Source organism: Leptonotus elevatus, chromosome 8 (genome assembly GCF_054856555.1).
Source record: "Leptonotus elevatus isolate MCC_2025b chromosome 8, RoL_Lele_1.0, whole genome shotgun sequence".
Lineage (NCBI taxonomy): Eukaryota > Metazoa > Chordata > Actinopteri > Syngnathiformes > Syngnathidae > Leptonotus > Leptonotus elevatus.
Genome location: NC_141246.1, coordinates 7,018,995 through 7,031,643, shown reverse-complemented (window position 1 = coordinate 7,031,643; position 12,649 = coordinate 7,018,995). Strand labels below are relative to the sequence as shown.

At 40.6% G+C, this 12,649-nt stretch overlaps 1 protein-coding gene across 2 annotated transcripts in view; it reads right to left on the bottom strand.

Annotated features, from left to right (window-relative positions):
* The window catches only part of cxxc4 (CXXC finger 4), a 32,660-nt gene extending 28,961 nt beyond the window's left edge, over positions 1 to 3,699 (bottom strand). The window contains exon 1 of one of the 2 annotated variants that reach the window (XM_086084011.1): positions 796 to 3,699. The gene's annotated coding sequence lies outside the window, so the exon portion shown is untranslated. The remainder of the gene's footprint in view (positions 1 to 795) is intronic. The other variant, XM_086084012.1, reaches the window with a different exon arrangement.
* Between the last annotated feature and the right edge of the window lie 8,950 nt (positions 3,700 to 12,649).

Below are 12,649 nucleotides of genomic sequence, written 5' to 3'. Positions count from 1 at the left end.
GCGCTTCATTTCCTCTATCTCTCAACCCAGTATGTCTGGATTTGGTTTCCACAGATAAAAGCCCCATTAGACACATCTAGCCCTACTTCCATTACCTTTTTTTTTTCACCCGCCCCATCTCCCTCCCCACCCCCCTCTCTGTGTCTCCCCTCTTAATTGGCAAAGCTGATCCATTGCCGGGACACTAAAAGGCGATTCAAATCACTTCCATGGCTCTAAGTCTCCAAAATACATTAAAATCACCATGTGCAGAGTTCAAAAGTGTTCAATATAGCTAAAAACAGACGTTATCATATAAACAATTTGATTTGATCTCTAATAATCAGAAAGATATACTTTTTGTTATTGCATTAATAGCACACAATTTCCGCATATGAAGGTTTTAACGCTAACATGATGTACAAAACCCGCCACCAATACAGTAAACAGAACCTCCTCCTTAGCCTAATGATCAGCCCTCCTCGAGGTGATTATTACTTAATCAATTCACCCGTGGAGCAGAACACGCGGGGCCCAAAGGCAATCAAGTCTGGCTGGCATTGATTTCCAGCCTGTAAACAAACTTTAGAGAGATAGAAACGTCCAATGCATACGCGGAGCTCTGGAAAAAAATACTTCTAATATATATTTATTTTAATTAAAAAAAAGGTAATATCTGAATACATTGTGTAAATAAAATTAAAAAATCTCATTGTCCGGGTCACGTTACAGCCACATACACATAAGCATGCAGGATGCTGAAACACATAATATGCTTTAAAGTGAGGAGTAGGATAGTAGGGTGGTTTCACCTACCTACCAGGTTCCCGTTGAGAGGAGCTCCCGAGGCGCTAGCAGCCTGCGGCTGTGCACACGCACATTACTGCCGAGAGATGCGTGGAGCGCGGCGTGGAGGTGGAAGAAGAAGAATAACAAACCCAGGAGACGCGCAGACTCCAAAACGCGCTCAAAACAAAAGAGCCATCTTTTTGTTGGTAGCGACTTTCATACAAAAAAAAAAGTGCACGCATAAACGGTGTTTTTTTCTCCAGCCGTCCAAAATAATGCGCTTGTTGAAGGAGTGTGAATTGCTGTGCGTCCTGATCCCGGGCTTTGTGGAGTGTGTATGCGCGCGTCTCTCCGCCTGCCTGCCTGCCTGCTCGCTCCACCGCCGCTGCTTGCTGCTTGTCGCTGTGTGTGGCTGATTGGTGCTGAGGTGAGGACGCGGGGATGCGGACACCTACTGATCATTGGCTGGAAATTACTATAGAAACACGCAGGGGGTGGGGAGGGGAAGGTGGGCCGGCTCAACGCGTGCAGGGGCATATATGAGCACCTGCACATCGGCTTATTTTTATCTATAATAATTTAATTATGAGGAAGGGATATAGAGGCAGCATAGTAGACTCGTGGCTCGGAGTTTGCCCCACAATTTTGACGATCTGGGTCCAACTCTAACCTAACGCTCTTCCGGAGTTGGAGTTTGCGTGACCTCCCCCATGCGCAGTTGTTTTTTTTCCTACAAGTTCTCCATGCTTCTTCATACATTCCAAAAACATGCATGTTAAGTTCATTGAACAGTCAAAATCATGAATATTAAAGGTTTTCTATATGCAGAACTAGGCGATTGACTGGGTGTTCCCTGCCTCTCACCCACAGTCCTGTGTGGAGTTTGCACATAACCACTGTGCTTTCCTGAGTTATCTTCAGGTAGTCCCGGTTCATCCCACAAAAACATGCAAGTAAGACTCGATGAGTAATGCGGTCGAAACTGTCCATCCATCCATTTTTTCTACCGTATCCTCGCCAGGACTGCAGATGCTGGAACCTATCTCAGCTGACTTCTGGTGAAATCCTTATCTGTCAATGACCCATATTTCATTATATCAATATACTTCATAAAACATACAGTAACTGCATAATGAACGTTTTTTTCCACATTTTCTCAAACAATTCAATGCACATAGTGCTGCTCATTCTGGTATGTGTGCCTTGGCCACCTGGGGGCAGTATAAAGGCTAATTCATACTTCCTTTACACTTGCCTTCTAGCCTGGATGCACAGCCAATTTGTATGGAGCAGCGCTGCCCCCCCCCTCCTACCAGGGACAGCCATAATGGTTGAAATGAAACCCTCGGGATTCATCACCATTATAAACCCGCCTGCTGGCCACACGTGCCATGCTTGCTCCCGCAGGCTCACAACAGCGTGCACATTTATTCCACGAGCCCCCTGCGTGACAGCGTGTGCTCTCAGCTCGTGTTGGTGCCTGTGGCTTTGGGAGTTTAAATGAAATCACCACTTCAATCGACGTCCAGGATTATTACCACCGCACACCACCCCCTTCGCACCTCGACGCTCAACATTTATCCCGGGCTTCAGGGTGTAGTTTGGAACAAAGTAACCGTGGCATGCGTGCTTCACCTCCTCAATTTCATGTTGGGGCCAATTATTAATTAATCGTCCATGCAAAATTGATTTATAAGCCCCCATATTAAATTTTAGACTGCAACACTGGCATATAAAAAGTGCACCGTTATATCATTACAGGCACAATAGCATGTCACTGGGGTGGTACTCTCAAAGATTCTTGAAAATTTAAAGGCAGTTAGTCAGTTTTGGTTTCAGTTCGACACAATGGTTTGTTTTTTCTACACTAAATCCTTTCATTCTAACATGCAAGTTAATGGTCAATTCTTTGTTGACCAATTGTAGCCTGTTAAGCCCGATGCACCACAAAGGTACCAAACACTAGCGTTGAATTCAGCAACTGAAACCAAGTGAAACAGTTGGAGTCAGGCTTTTTCCGATACTGTTACAATGGGAACCCCAATAATAATGTGCACAAACAGATCTAAATGTTGCCCTACTTGCTCTTGATAACTTACAAACGTTTGAGAACATTAATTATCCCCATGTGATGGATGGGTGGATGGATAAAGAATGCATCATATAAAGGAGAATAATGACTCGTAAGAATTTGAGTTGGGTCAAAATGGAGGGCGTAACTCAGGAATGGGCAAACTCGGTCTTCGGGGGCCGCAGTCCTGCAGGTTATGGAGGTTTCCCTTTTCCAATACAAGCTGATTCCAATCAACAGGATCACTATCAGGCTTATGCAGAGCTTGCCGATGAGCTGATTATATATCAGCTGTGTTGGAGAAGAGAAACATCCAAAACCCGCAGCCCATGAGGACCAAGTGTGCCAACCCCTGGCCTAACTTGTATGTATCCTAACTGAGCCATCACAATCTGCCGTATACGTCACATGCGCCACATACATGATTCCACACACTAATTGACAAGTGTGATTCAGCAGCCTGAGTGTGAAAACCGTACTTCGCTGAAAGCATTAGTCGTAACGAGACATACAATGAAGAAGGACGAGGACTTTCTTCACGGTACGTGGCTGTTGGCCATGGTATAGAAATAAACTTGATTTGAATAGAGACTAAGGCCAGCAAGAAAAGGGACCGTTGCAGTAACGTGAAGCCCAATGTGTATATACTGAAGCATACACATAGGGCAACCACATCATAGACATCAAAAGGGCATAATAATGAACGGATCTATAATGTGTAATTGATTGACTGTGTGGCACAACTGAGTCAAACAGTACTATACACAACTTGGATGGAGATCGTAGCGAGTTTGCTGCCTAAAAGAAAAACTTCAGAATGGCGGCATGTCGCACTCCCTACTTCCACTACCAAATGATGAAAATGATTCAGCGGTGGGGATTCGTCGTCCGCAACCCACCCTCTTCCCACCCCCACCAGCACCCCGACAAGTTTTCTGGAGGAAACCCTAAATTGTATTTCCCCCCCAATGTCCATAAAGAACATTTTGGAAAATGTGCATCCCTGCCATATACAAATATATTTTCATTGGTATACATTCAAATAGGCAACAATATACTTTGGGTTAGTCCATTGTATCCGACTTTTTAAGATTAACAGTTTTGCTCTAAAGCGGTTTTAAAATCCAATGGGGTTGTGTAAAAGACAGCCCCGGGTCTATTGTTGCTTGTAGTGCCGTTTTTCATTGGTCAATTGAGATTGATCCGCTGTCTACGCAGCTGAAACCGGCTCAATAACACACTGATGATGAAGGATTAATCTAATGTCATATGAACTAAAATGGCAGGACTAATAAGTAGACCGGTGCTTTTACCGGATGATAATCTGATAGGAATGGTCCTAGTTTTACATTTTCAGAAAACAAACATTGTTTTAGTTGAGACTTGCTTGAACCGAGCATAGGGTGTCTCCCTCTTAACAATGTATCCAGTTGTTCTTCCCTAATTTGTCTTTAGGGTAGGTTTTAGATGATTCAGCCTTTTAAATCATCTATTTGTATCAGCCCTCCTCTAGTTTCATTTTCCACACATGCACTGTGTATTTGTATTTTGTCGCAAGAGGGAGATTAAGAATACGTTTGTCTTGACTTTTGCCTAAACTGATGATGAATCATACATTTTGAAACATGAGATGCCAATGACTGCTTATATTGAATTGAAAACATCCTCAAAGCACTACCCCCCCCCCCCCCCCCCCATATCAGAGACTGTACATCTGTGTGCGAGGAAGCTCCTCTGTCTGGAAATCATTTTTATCTTCTGGGTGATAATAGCCCTCGAGGGAAATCTTGTCATGGTGGTCCTAACCTCTGTCTGCGAAGCCACGGCGCTGTGTGAATCTCCAGCGGTGGGAGGCACGAACCCTCGTGGCGGCCCTTTGTTCCCGTATGCGTGCTCTGGCGCAGATCCCCATGTGCCTCCTCCCGCTGTTATTCTGCGCTTTTAACTTAAGCCGGAAGACCAATTAATAACCATGAAGCCAGATTTAAATGTATCCCACATCTTGAGGTGGTTGCGCACACCAACCTCTGAAAATATCACGATTGCCCAAATATTTTAGATTTTATGGACAGTTTTTCTCATTGAGTGACATAAGAATCTGTAGTGAGTACGCGTACCGAGTTTAGTGGAGAGAAAAACACTTCTTGTCCATAAAATCTCAAATACTGGTGCAATCGTTTGAATATTTTCAGAATTTGAAGTGAGCTTAAGTAGAGGCGTCAACATTCATTTTGGTGACGACTGATCGCAGTTTTTGGACATTAGGCGACGTTAACCTTTTCTAAGTTAAGAATGTCCCTGGCAATCACAGTATGGCAAGTAAGGAGAGACATATTACATTGAAGTCTGCAACTAAAGAGCCATTTGAACCAGTTTCATAAAAGTAACCACAGGAGCCACACACCTGTTGGACACCATAAATGAAGAGTGGCTACCTTCCCCCCCTGCTGCAGACATCACTTCAAGGCAGGTGGCCCGTTCCAAGCATTATGTCAGTGCATCCACACCTACATAGGTTTGGGGATTGTCAATAAGCAATTTAGCAAATTCCAGCCTCATTGTGGGGTTTTCTTTTTTTAATGGAAGGGAACTAACTAAAACATTTGGCATGTGTACAAAAAAACTAAATCTACCTTCTGTGAAATGGAGATGTTTTGGGGCTACTTTTTTATATGGTATTTGATGTGATATGGTATTATCTTTCTTATTTTTTTCTACCCCCATATTCTAACAAATGGAAGGTTGACAATCATCCTAAAATCAGTTCAACTATATTGGTCCTCATGTTACGGATGTACAATAATTTTGTGATGTTTTACATTTGGCCATTCGTGATTATACTGGACTATTTTCTTGACAACCTTTTCTGAAAAATATCAATCCAACATTGTTCCTTTTGGTGGTTGTTGTAATGACCAGCCAGTAACAGAGCAAGCATAAATAAGCCCGTCACTCTAAATAAGAGAATTCATCATTACAGAAATTATTTTGCATCATTTTTGGATGACGTTCCTTTATGCAGTCATCAATGTCACAATTCCATACACAAAATCATTTACAAAATCCCCCCCGTGCCCCCAACCCCCCTCGTGGAAAGTTTGCCTACAATTGCATTTCATAATCGAAGAATTTAGACCAGCTGAATTGGCAACACAGGCATGTCCATCCTGATTCTCAAACAAGAAATAGGGGCAGATTGTTTGGTGTGGGGCAGTGTGACGGGTCATCAATTAAAATTAAAGAAAAATGTCTTCCATCACAATCAATATTTGCTCCTACCTGTCAACAGTGCTGTCGGGTACATAAATGTAAACAACCGCGTTAACGATCCCTCTTCGATCTGACGTGGTATTAAACTGACCGGAGGCGTCATTGCAGGTAGACTAACCAAGGTAAAACCTGCACTTAGTCTTACTCTTACAATTAACACAGAGACAAAGCGTTTACCTGATTTAGGAAGCAACGTCATCTCCAGACCTGCTTGGAGCAAATTGTTTTATAAACAAGCGTATTGATCAAACACCAAATAGGGACATTCAGTGTCCGTCTGCATCACCGACGATTGGGGACACTTTTTTTTGTGCTAATATGTGCAAACACAGTTGCCAGGCTCATCTGTCGACGCGGGTAAGCAAACACTTTGTGCAAACACCAAGAACTGGGAAGCACTCATTTAAGTCTACAAGTCACATTCAGCATGCCAGTCGCTTGCTTGCTGTCAGCCACTTCAGGACATGGGTATTAAGTCTGGATATGACATCACCTTAAACTGTATGTCAAAGTATACTGTATGTCACTGCCTGGCTAATCTGATGATCTACTGTACATAAACCAGCCATTTGTTAGATCATATCAAGCAGCTATAATGTACAACAAAACCAATTCTGACTGGTGTTACCGTTTTAGTTGAAGGAGATACATTGTGCAATTTTTCTTTACAATGTAAATTAATTGCTGGGTTTAATAAAAAAAAAAAAGTCTCTTACGTTCTTCAATGGAATGGACCGCTATTGTTCAGTAAAAAATAAATAAAGAATTAAGTATTTGAGCACACTTAATATGCACTTTTCAGACTGTGGTTGTTGAAATTACGTCGCGTGAATTTTTGTGCTATTATTGGAGACCTCGAGAGACTCAGAGACTCCCTCCAGAGCAGACGTTCACCATCAGCGTACAGACAGCGAATGCATGTACAAAGCCACCAATGGCCAATTTAATCATATATAGTACAGATTGGATCTCATTAGACACTTGTCAGTTTACCTAATATTAGGTACTTATTAATGCAATGAGTTCCAATACAAGAGCAGGATCATAAATTTCACATTTACAAAGATAATAATTCTTGTTCTGATTGACACACTTTCCAGGGTTATTCATTCATAATTTAATAACGGTTTATAATAGGCTAATAAAATATTAGATTTTGTTCTCAGTGCATTGTAATGCAGTTTAGCATATTAAATTACTATCTCTTTGACACTGTCATTCAAAATGGAAGTTTTGATGCATCTTTCGGAAATCTCAGACGTTTTATTTACAGACGAGGGGGGAAATGAACAATAAATTTTTGATTAGTAAAGGGTAACTGTGCACAACAATGCATGGCTGTAATCCAACAACCTACTGCATATGTGGTATGCTGTAATCTTTAGACTGAATCAATCATAGTTGCAGTCGTCTCGCTCATGTTTCCAAAACGGTTTCCATGTCAGTGTAATATTGAGTAGAATAGTGCATGGCTATAGCTCAACTTTTTTAACCGCAAATATTGCAAAAATATATTTTGATGATAATTGTTTATCTGGCAGTGTCAATCAAAATAGAGCTTTTGATGTTTTCTCGTATTAGACTGACCATGTGTACAAAAGGGGTGGCCATTCGACTACATTTCCATGACAACAATGTGGAAAATTAATAACCAATCAAATTTAGATGTTAAAGAGATAAGAGAATCTCTCTATATGTTCTCAACTTGCGTACATACATACTGTCTTTTAACAGTTTAACCGAATGTTGAAATCGCTTATGTCTGTAAGAGTGTATCCCACTATAGACAGCAAACAAGATTGAAATCAACAGCGCCTCTTGCTGGTTGCAGTTGTTCTAAGTTTGGCGACATAAGCTGCTCCTCACGCAACGACAATGACCGCATCACTACGTTTTCACGTTTTGACAATTACAAGCTGAATGTTGGCTTCGAAAACACTCCCCAAGCGAAAGAGATAGAGGGACTCTGGATAACCTGCTGAAATATTCCCTTGCATGTCTCGCATGTGAAAGGTGTATTCATGTGTGTCCCAGAGCCCTGATGGATGAAAAAAAAAACACAAAAAAAACAGTCCAAGCGTTCCTTCTTTGCACTCAGTGTCAGTCATTCTGAGGCAGAGAGGCATGGAGGGAGGGCGGTATCTATAAAACAAACAGTGGAAGGGCAGACGTGGCAGGAAGGGAACTGCTGCCAGACACATTACAAGGAGCTCTAATGAGGGGGCCCACGCCAACCGACCCTCCCCCCCACCCCCACACGACTCCCTTCCCCCTACACAGAGGCGCACGAGGCGGGAATTAATTGCGAGGGCGATGATGGCGAGCGAGCTGTGGAGCAGGTCATTACTGCACGCCTCCTCCTGGAGCGCCGCGGGCACAGCGTGGAACGCCACGCTGCTTGCACAATTCCCATGATCCCACAAGAGGGAGGGGGAGGGGGAGGCAGATAGCAAGAGGGGGAAACGACGGGGACGTAGAAAAATAGGGAGTGAAAAAAAAATAGAGGATGCAGGAAGCATCCTCTTTGTTGGATAGAGAGGCAAAATTATGGTAATGTTTATTTTGTGGACATGGACATTCATTATTGGATCATTGGAGAAAACTACACATTTGCCTCAAGATTACTAGAATCTGAAATTTGTATCAGGACTCAAATCAAGCAAACAATAAAATAATAACATATGATGCTTTTTTCTTTGATGATGCTTTTGGTGGAGATTTTCAATGTGCACATGCAGTGATAAATCACCCTTTCCCTCATTTCTCTTTGTCAGGTTTGACGCCCTTGTGGAACCTATGACATCACATCGAAAGCATTGGACACATTGCCCTCTAGTGGCCATGGTGTGTATGGGATGAGCACAAACGCCAACCTAGATGAAATTACGTACTGAAGAAAACCTACTTTATTGTTATTTAATGATCATGTATGCTGTCCTGAAAAACTGTTAGGGAAGGATTTTTTTTAAAGCCTAATTGACTTCATTTGGTACATTGTGTGTGACAACACATAAAGATGGACAAACATGAAACTTTTCCCTCTGTTATGACTTCCCTATGTCTAACCAGGAAAACTTTGACAATGTGTTTTCTGATCACATGCCTGTACTCATTGAAGTGGGTTTCTCCTGTGCTGCTGTTAAATCTACCGCTCCTGTTCAGAGCTGCTGTATGACTGTTAACACTTCTCAATGCAGGTCAGTTCGTTAAGTCCTTGTCTTAACCTCTGTAAACGCATAGGAGCTCAGCTCTTAGTTTCGCTCCTGCTGATTCATACTGGACTCAGTGGCTCCATTAACTTATTCACTCCCAGCCATTTTCACTAAAACAATCCTCTTCACTCAATTTTGACTGATTTTGCAAGGCAACCAGAATATTGTGTTCTATTGCTATAAAAACACGAAACGTACCAAAAGAAAGATTAAAGTCTCTTCTTTCATCAGGAAAAAAGTATATTTCTATCTGTTTCCGTTTTGCAGCAATTAGCATTATATTTATATAATTCATATATATTTAGAATTCTGAGTAACTGAGGGTTTTTTCAACATGGTCCTGGACAAGTTGAAAATTGCTTGCAAGATTAAATTAATGAGCTGAATATTTTGATTTTTTAATGGAAACGATGTGAATCTGTTAATGTTGAATTGGGAATGAATGGGTTATTTTTGGTTGAAAATGTTGAATTTGGAGAAAACTGAATTTTTGGAATGAGATAAATTATAGCTTCCAAGGTGTGAATTTTTGGAATATGTTGAACCTGGAATTATGTGAATCAGATGAATTATGTGGAAAAAGATACATGTAAAAAATAATTAGCGAAAGAAAAATAGGATTAACATATGTATGAGTGCACCGAAATTGTGTCTCGCCGCCTCAGGCAGTTTGTTCCAAAATCAAGACGTTCTAATGGAAAATACTTTTTCATCCTTAGTTTTAAGCTTTGACATTGGAACAACCACAAAGCCTTGCCCGAGGATCTGAGGCCGCGGGCAGGATCCGACTTGGTTAAAAGTTCAGTTACGTAGCTCAAAGCCAGGCCCATTTGTGGTTTAAAAGTAGTTAGAAAAATCTTAAAAATAAATTCTAAAACAGACTGGACCCCAATGGAGTGATGCAACATTTGAGTTGTATAGTGTCATTATTTGAATCCTAACCTGCTGCATTCTGAACCAGATGGAGGCAAGAGTGATTTTTTTTTTTTGGAAGAGTGGGTTGCAGTAACTATCTAGAGAAAATTAAGGTGTGAATAAGTCATTCAAGGTCAGGTTTACTAAATACTGATTTCATCCTGGCTTGACTGTAAAGACTTTGATATGGGGTGTGAAGCTGAAATCTGAATAAAAAAATGACTCCCAAGTATCTGTCTGTGCAGTTCATGTCGACAGTGACAACATTGCAATGTGTGGTGGGAATGGATGCGAACAAACAAGGTAAATAAATTGTCATCATAATTAACTGGGAAATATTCCTGGATCAGATTTAGCAGATGCAAAAGTATCTAAAAAAAATTATGCAAAAAAGGATTTCATCCATCCAGGGCAAGGAGAAACTTGTTGCTTTATTCAAAGCTACATAGTAATGAGAGAGCAGAGAGACACACCTCTTTGATGATGTATTTAGTTGACCCAACTTGGAGCTACGACTTTCATGATGAGAAAGCCTACGGAGTACAGATACTGTTGCCTTGGGGATGGTTGCATGAGCACAAAGCATCATTTATAGCATATCTTGCTGAGTAGCATCATCAGGAAGGTGAAGCTTCGTGTAAAAAAAGAGCTGAAGGAGCATCGCTAGGAACATTTTGTCAGGGTTAACAGAGGCGGGAGATGACATGTCGAGATGGAGTGACACACTTAGCTACAGGACTCCTTGTAATTTTTTTGCTGTTTTAAAAACACAATTACAGTGTTTACTTAAGTTATGAGTTCAGAGACAAAGGCCTGTCGCTAATAGCAAATAAGCAATTTATACACGACAAAATGATTATAATTGTGATTAACTATATTAATAGTTTAAACTGTTAATATACCATCAACTATGATCCCCGAACAGTTTAATATTTCAAACTTGTCATCTTATAATAGTATTCATTAAAAACATGGCTTTAAAAAAAAAAACGTTGTGCTAAGTGTTAAAAAAAACTGGATGCAATGATGTGTAAATCCATTTCAACCTAATCTCAATTGAATACACTACAAAGACACAATATTTAATATCTAAATTGATGAAATAGATTTTTTGCAAATTTCTCATTTTCAATTGATGCCTGCAACACGTATCAAATAAAAAATAAAATACAATAAAACGTAAAAAATGAAAAAAATGAAAAAATAAATAAATGAAGAAGATGAAGATGATGAAGAAGACGAAAAAGAAGAAGAAGCAGAAGCAAAAAGCTTTGGCAAGGGCAATAAAAGACTGAAAATGTTGGAAAATGCTGTTTAAATCATTTCACTTGTAAATACTCTTAAAGTTAAATGGAAACAGGTGAGTGTTATAATTGGCAAGCAAGGATGAGGCGAGGTTCACCACTTTGTGTAAAACTGCTAAAACATATAGTCCAACAGTTTAAGAACAATGTTTTTCAATTTACAATTGCAAGAAATTTAGGGATTTCGTCATCTGCGGTCCATAATATAATTAAAAGATTTAAAAAAAAATTGTATTAGAAATTATGCTCTGTAATATATACCGAATTATTTTGTTTACTATTTTAATAATTAAAGACTACCACCTCTCCGTTTTAATAATGTGGCCCTTCTGCGCTACAGTTTGCTCACCCCCTTGAGAAAAACAACAAGGAACTGTAAAATTGTGAAATAAATGCACAATATGTTACCGCAAAATTTCTTGAAACACCCAACAAAACCCCTTCTTAATCTATAGCCTGGCAACTGGTGATTAAACAAGAGATCTGTCACCGCACAAAACAAAAAAGATAATTCATGCATGTTTGTTTGCATGTTTACCATTGGGAGGGTTGAGGGCATATCACACATCCGTGCTTCTAAATCATGTCCAACCGCATTGCCGCCAATCTCGGCAAGTGTGCAAACGGATGAAATTGATCGTCAAACAACTCTTGCTCATCGCTGGCGCAGGTAGAGAAAGAGAGAGCGAGAGCAAGGTCAAAGTCAAGGACTACCGCCAATCACTGCTGATGGGCTGAGGAGGGAAGCTTATGTGTCACGCCACAGCTGCCACCATGCTGCAAAACATCACCTTAATTATTCTCTAAGAGCAATTCTGCACCGAATGCCTATAAACTGCAGGCAAGCGTCTTTCGCTGTCACATATACAGTGATACCTCAACTTACAAGTAAAATTAAGTCTGTGATCAAGCTTGCCAGCGAAACCAAATGATCTGAACAAGCTCGTAACTCAATTTCATATCTCAAGTCAATCTTCAACACTGAAATCAAATGAAGTGCCATTACTCTGTACCAGGCCCCTAAAACACAACTTTTTAAAATTATCTTTCCAGAATAACAGTCAAGAATGAATGCACTCTTTGAATCGCAACTCTACGAAAACAACTGA